The 7,617-nt window shown below is 38.1% G+C and overlaps 1 long non-coding RNA gene across 1 annotated transcript; it reads left to right on the top strand.

Annotated features, from left to right (window-relative positions):
- Positions 1-5,481: 5,481 nt before the first annotated feature.
- On the top strand, positions 5,482-7,285 carry LOC134632314 (uncharacterized). The gene is made up of 3 exons (XR_010094492.1): positions 5,482-5,582; positions 5,732-5,788; positions 7,210-7,285. It is a non-coding gene; the product is annotated as an uncharacterized LOC134632314 (long non-coding RNA).
- Positions 7,286-7,617: the final 332 nt, after the last annotated feature.

Below are 7,617 nucleotides of genomic sequence, written 5' to 3'. Positions count from 1 at the left end.
CAGCAAATCTTTGCGTTAAACTGAACAAAATAATACAAATAGGCATCAATTTGAGTCCTAACTACAGCTGCTGGTCATCTGCAAGCTACTTTGCAACCCACTACCACACCAGTCCCTTCTGTGGCTGACAACAATATCTTGACTATTGTTACTTATGTCTGGTTTGCTTTAAATTGTAGGTGGGGGTGGTCTTAATACTGTTTTCTCCACTGAAGAGTCCTGTGTATGTAATAGTAAGGCCAAACTCCCCAGAACAGAGCTATACCATCAAATTTAAAATACAGCAGAAAGAAATTACAGCTGTCTGTTACGCTATAAAATAGTAGTTATGTATTTGAAACAAATGAATATGGATAAGATACTTACCAAGCTTAAACTTGGCAATTCTCTTCATTAGCTTTTCAGTATCGCTGTAAAAAGAGCCAATGGGATCTGGACAAAACACATCACAGTCAACAAAGTGTGTATTTATTCATTTGCATATTTAGTTATCTTTTTCCATGTCTCTCAAAACTGTAAAATAATTATCAGAACATAAGGACATCTCACAATACAATGCACCTGGTGCTAAACCTGGTTCAGTATATACTAAAAGTTTTGTCTGCATTAAGGTTTTGTCATGGTCCTGAGTCCTGGGACTCAGTGATTATGGGTTTGGTGTATTATTATTATTATTATTATTATTATTATTATTATTATTATTATTATTATCATCATTTGTGATGTTCTAGCTTTGAGATCATTTGCGTTCTGGTTCTGGGATTCTGGGTTGGTGCGCCCTCTGTTGGTCCCTGGTGTTAGTGTTTCCTCTGCAGCTGTGTCTCCCACCTGTGTGTGTGTGATTTCCCAGTGTCCCTCTGTGTGTTTTTATGTTGTGTGAACTCATGTGCTCGTGACTGGTCCGTCTGTGTTCGTCTCCTGGAAAACTGTCTGTAAATCCACTGTGCTTTCCCTGCTGTACCCCTTCGTGTTCAGGATTGCCGTTCAATAGTTTAGTTTCTCCCAGTTTAGATTACCCTTAGTTCTGTTTTTGCCATCCCCTCTTTGTGTTTGCCTTTTGCAATAAACCTCCCTCGCAACTCAGTAAGTGCCTGCATTCGAGTCCTCTTGCTGCAGCCGTGTGATGTGTGGGAGCCGCAGCCGTGGAGATGCAGCTGTGACAGGTTTACCAGACATACTTTGTATTAGATGGGAGCTTGACTTCCCTAATAAGCTAAACCATAGTGAATTGTGATTCGACTCCCAAAAACATTATCCTTTCAGAAACCTAATCAATTAATTTTGGAGACTAAACATAGAGAAAAACTGAGTAAGCACAATTAAAAGTAAAAAAAAAAGAAAGATAAAATAAAAGGAGAAAAAATGGTCTCACAATGGAGTCAAGACAAACACCACCAACCTTCTTTGTTTTTAAGATTTTTGGTTTTCACTAGAAACTTACAAGAGCATGGTTTTATGGTAATGTAGTTTTCATGTGTTGTATATTTAGGGTTAAACTGCTATTAGTTGTTCCCTCATTAACACGTTGTCAAGACAGTAGGTAGCCCTGCATGTTTTTACCTTAGATGCCCTCCCTGACACAACCCCCAAGGGTTTTAAGTTTCACAGGATTGAATTCAGATATGACTTGTTAGGTAAATGTATAAACCACAACACCATAGAGCCACTATTAAAGTGTGTGTCTGTGAAGTTCCCTCTGGGATCAATAACGTTATTCTTATGTTCTAACCTCGTCCACACATTATAATAGTTCCAGGTGGGCCAGGCAGTCCAGGTGCTCCACGAGGTCCTAGAGGTCCTTTAAATCCAGGTGGTCCTCGAAGCCCTCGTGCACCTAAAGTGAAGATATAAACACATCAAATAAGATGTGAAGTTCATACCAATGTTTCCAGTTTCTGGTTTTCCAGAGAAAAGTATTTACCCTGTTGTTGTTCATAAATGTCGTCCATATAAGGTGGGGAAAAAGATCATGTACACAACAACATACACTTAACAAAAAAATTAACTTTAACATTCTTGATGGGATTCCAAGCAAGCTGAGTCAAGCTGAAAATGTGATGTCAGACCACATACCACTGATTGGCCAGAGAATGAGGTCACTGTATGAGCCATAAAAATGACTCCTTCATTTGTTTAATATGTGAAGGATATATAGTGGTTATAATGACACTAACTAATTGCTCTATCTACCCATCTTGGTTCCCTCTTTTCCTAACAACGAGGGAAAATGCTAAACTCAATACCATGATCCAACAATGAGGTACAGATGGGTTTTTTTTGCATCTCACCACAAACCAAGCACAGACCAAGCAGCAGAGATGTTTCTCAACATTACCTTGTTTGCAACATTTTTTATGGTGAGGTACAGAGCTTTAAACTTTTAAAAGAGTTGTCATAAGGTCAAGATATGACTGCTGAATTCTGTGCTTTGTTCCTATCGTCATCAACATCAGCAAAAGGTTCAGTTAAGTTAAACCAACACCTGTCAAATATTTGTACGTGTTTTATACATATATAATGATCACTCACTCAGCAAATCACATTTTCAACTCAAATCAAAAGAACTGCAAGTTTAAAATATAGAAAGTATTAAAAGTTGTTTTGATAGATTCACAAGAATCAGGATGAGCTTTGCCTCAAAGTTTAGATATAAGGAAGATCTTTCGTATGATATAACTGACAAACTTGACCAGCCACTTATTCCACAATGCGACCCTTGAAAGTTTATCCAACATGCACTGTTTCAAAAAGTGATAAAACATCAATTATACTGTTTTGTTTTTTTTCAAAAGTTACTCTATGTCTCAGATATTGAATTGTTGAGTTTTGCTATTGAAAGTATGATACTTTTACTCTGATAATTTCAGGAAAAAAATTATAAACATTCATTAGATTGGATTTTTAAAAAAAAAAAAACAATGGCTGTTTCTAATATACCATAGGAAAAAATATTGCTTAAAGATGTTTTTTATCCCTTCTGGTGTATACAGGGGTGTGAAAAAATCCAAACCTATATAACGTTGTGTGAAAAAATGTATTGCAACAACAGTAAAATATGGTGGTGGTAGTGTTATGGCCTGGAACTTTTTTGCTGCCTCAGGACCTGGAAGACTTGCTGTGGTAAATTAATTCTGCTGTCTATCAAAAATTCCTGAAGGAGAATATCCGGCAATCTGTTCATGACCTTAAGCTGAAGCGCACTTGGGTTCTATAGCAGGTCAATGATCCAAAACACACCAGCAAATCCACCTCTGAATAACTTAAGAAAAACAAAATGAAGACTGAGTGGCCTAGTCAACGTCCGGAACTGAATCCGATTGAGATGCTGTTATGACCTTAAAAAAGCAGGTAATGCTCAAAAACCCTCCAATGTGGCTGAATTACAACAGTTTTGCCAAGATGAGTGGACCAGCGCTTTAAAAGACTAATTGCCAGTTATCAAAAATGCTTGATTGCAGTTGTTGCTGCTAAGGTTGGCCACAGCAGTTATAAGATTTAGGGGGCAATCACTTTTTCACTCAGGGTCATATAGGTTTGGATTTTTTCCCCTTAATAATAAACCCCTTTATTAAGAAACTGCATTTTGTATTTACTTGCATTATCTTTGTCTAATATTCAAATTTGTTTGATGATTGGGAACATTTAAGTGTGACAAACACAAAAAAATATGAAATCAGGAAAGCTGCAAACAGTTTTTCAAACCAGTGTAGCTCTTATGCTAAGGACATTATGAGGCCTTACTTTTTTGCCCAAAATATATTGTAGATATATTGATCCAGAAGAGGGGCCAAATTCAAATCTGAACACATCACCACTTACTGTCACGGTCCTGGCTCAGTGACCCAGTGTTTTGTGTTGTTTATTATTAGAAGTCTTTGCTTTTGTCTTATTTAGAGTCTCTAGTCTTTGGTTTCAATGTTATTTAGAGTTCTTAGTCTTTTGGTTTCTGTCTCTGTATTCAATGTTTGCTCTGTCTCCCCTGTCAGCCGTATCCCCTTGTCAAGTTCGCATTTCTGTGTTACATGTGTTCCTGCTTTACTTTGACAGTCTGTGTCCTATGTCAGTGTATTCTGTTTTGCTTCCTCCCTGTTTGGTCTGATTAGTTACAGCTGTGTTCCCCTCCTGTTAGCCATTTCCTTATTACCCTCCAGATCACCCCCACTCCCAGCACGTCTAGGTTTCAGGTTTTTTGTAATGTTTTTGAGGCTTCCCATGTTATTATATTTAGCCTCTAATAAAGGCCTCTAATAAAGGCTGGCTTTCAGTTTAAAAGTTCTCATGCATCTGTGTCTGCGTTTGGGTCCACATTCTCTTATCTCCACACGGATTGCCTTCCAAACTGTGGCACTTAGGGCACTGTCACGATGCTGCTGTTTGGTAGGCTGGGATTGGACTGAAATGCAAAACTCCAGAGACCAAACTCAAAAAGGCAGTTTTACTACTGTACTTTCACAAACCTAAGTAGTACAAAATCCCAAACTAAAGAAACTAAGAAAATCTGACTACTAGGAAACACAGAACAAGAAAGCACACAATATGAGGGGAGGATCGACGATAGTGAGACAAAGAACTGAGAGACATTCAGATAATATACACACAGGAGGAAATCAGGGCAGTTCGGACACACCTGGGGAACACATCTCAACAGAATCTAACTGAAAGAAACCTAGGAAGAAACTGTACATAACATACACAACACAAGTGACTATAGCAATAAACCAGGAAACTAACACTGACATGGAGACTGAGACACACAAACTTGACGAAAACAAGGGAAAATTACATGGAGACATGACTGACAGGGGAAACAAGGCAAACTACAGAGGCAGGGCACAGAAGGACTAAAGAGACACAGGGACACAACTGTGGAGAAAGAAGTTGAATAAACATGGAAGCAAGACTGAAAACATACAGGGGACACTAGGGAAGACACACAGATGCTAGACTAAGAAAACCTGGGCTTGAAAACGAACAAAGAACTAAGAACTAAACGCATAAATAATTAACATAGGAAGCATTGGGAAATACTAGACACAAAAGACTAAACAATGTAGAACTATAAAGAAATAACATAAACCTCAAAAAAACATTCAACAGTCCAAAATCAACAAAACACTGGGTCAAATACCCAGAACCATGTGAGGCACAAATATGTTAGACCATGAAGTAATTTCCAGAAAATCTGTTTGTTTTTTAAATGAAGTATTTGTTGAACTACTGCTTTCTGCAACTTACTGCATTTGGCTTTTTTAAAAAAAACAGATTATTGCTTGAAAATGTATTGTGCAGATTATTTAGGTTTTTTGGTGGAAAAAAACCACACTGATAATGTAAAATTTTTAAAAACCTATAAAAAGTCGTGTACAATACACTTGGCATTATGGGGTTAAAAATCACCCTGCCTGTATTGAGTGTATTTGAGGGGATGTTTATCACACTCACCAGGTTCCCCTTTCAAGCCTTTCTGTCCTTGTTCTCCAGGTTCTCCACGTGCCCCGGGTTCTCCAGGTGACCCAGGTGGGCCTTTAGGACCAGGAGGACCAAAAAGCTGACTGTAGCCCACAGGAGCCATGAGGCAGAAGGTTATGACAAAAACATATGGCTTCATCTTCTTTACGCAACTCTGAAATGTGACATGTTGGAAATGATTTTCTAATGAAAATCTTCTCCAATTTTTATGATAATTTAAATAAATGAAATCAAAGAAAAATAACAGTTTGTTTGGTTGCAGGTTGTCAGCTGAATAGAAAAAATATCAACCTTGGTCAAATATATTTAACCATTAAAGGTGAGTCAAACAATTTTAAAGTATATAGCTTTGGGTATTCAAAATACAAGCATAGTTTTGTACTTTTTAGAGACAAATACTCACAGTTTAAATGATGAATGATATGGATGTAATCCTTCTTTGCAGCTTCCAAACAGAAGTGGCAAAGAAAAAATTCAAAGTCAGATATAGAAGACATCCAGCCCAACTATAATGAGAGACAGGTGAAGAAAACCAGAGTCTGCCTCTGGTGTCATAATCGAGAGCTCACTTACAACCAATGGCTTTTAAAAGCTTTTCCTTCCACTCACAAAAGACAAACCACTGTGATCAATCAAACGTGAATAATCAAAATGCCTGTATTCCTAGATCTGAAATGTAGCAGGGTTTACATAAAAGATAAATAGAATGTGATCAGTAATGTTGGTTCAGTATTGGTGAACGATTTTCTTATTTACAGTTTATCTTGGTGTTCTAATCATAATTCAAATTGACATTTAGTAAATATGATCAAGTAGTAATTTCAGTTATTAGAAAGGATAGCCAGATGCAGATGATGTAATTTTTTAAACTGAATTTTTATACATGTAAATTGAAAAGTTATTCAGTTATGTTAGTGTCAAATATCAAATAGTATTAAAATGAAAATAAAATAGAAACTCACCATTATACATAAGTAGTTATCCACTAGTTGTGCTGCTTCATGTAAAGCTTTAAAACATTTTCAGAACCCAAAGTCAAAAATATCTGACACTCTTTGTAGAGGAAATAAAAACCATGTGAGTATTTCATTGGACACAGAAAAGAGGAAAAAAAGTATGAGGCCAAAAGCTTGCCTCTTTATAGCTAAAACACTCTGAGCAAGACAATTATTTTATTACATTAAACCACAAAGAACACAGACTTATCTTTGCTGAAACATGTATTTTATATAACTGTATAGGTCCAGGTCATGGTAATCTGAGGAGCTTGGAAAGAAAAACCATAGGACTATTTTAAATTTCTTGAAGATGTTTTATCTCTTATCCAAGAAGCTTCTTCAATTCTAAGACCAAATGGTGGAGACTCCCAGGTTTTTAAGCGCTAGTGGGAGTTGTCCTTCAAGAAGGTTGTTGAGCCATTATTGATCAAGTTTCTCATCACATGTGCCAAGGTTTGAAAAAGAGTGTGGGTCATTATTATCAGAGTTTTCAGGTGAAACCACTGTGAGACCTTGACTTACTGAGATCAACTGACACAAGACGTGAGTGGGCATTAAGACACCTGAGAAGGGATCTCAAAACTGGATTATAGGTGATAGACAGTTGGTGTCTGTGACACAAAGGACCCAGAAGTACACACTGTTAACAGGCTGGTTACATTTTATTTGCCACTTTTTAAATTGTTCTGTGCAGCTTTCAGCTGACATGTTCATGGTGCAGCCTTTTTCTCTCCTGTCGCAGCTGGTAACTGAAATAGCAGGACTGATCACACCAACCAGTCCCAGCTGGTCTGCCAGCCTTCTGGCACTGCCCACCAAACACACTGCCCTACCAGTCCAACACATTCCAGTCCTCTGCAGCAGAGCTGCAGACCACACCCCCGCCACATACCTCCAGCACCAAACTAAGGCTAGAGAGCCATCTGGGCAAGCCTACCACCCACGAGAGGGAGAGGAAATCAGCCATGACCACCTTGAAATGAAAAGGCTGGAGAGCGAGATACCACTGGCTGATCTGAGCGTTGTCATCCTTCATGCGATGGAGCCATTGCAGTGGGGTATGGTCTGAACAGAGGCCTGCATACTATGCCAGCTACTTGGTTATGGCGTTACCTGTATGCTCTGCTTGCTAGCACCTTGCACCCTGCTA

This window comes from Pelmatolapia mariae, linkage group LG7 (assembly GCF_036321145.2).
Source record: "Pelmatolapia mariae isolate MD_Pm_ZW linkage group LG7, Pm_UMD_F_2, whole genome shotgun sequence".
Lineage (NCBI taxonomy): Eukaryota > Metazoa > Chordata > Actinopteri > Cichliformes > Cichlidae > Pelmatolapia > Pelmatolapia mariae.
Note: the sequence above shows the minus strand (reverse complement) of the source record. Positions and strands in the feature narration are given on the sequence as shown.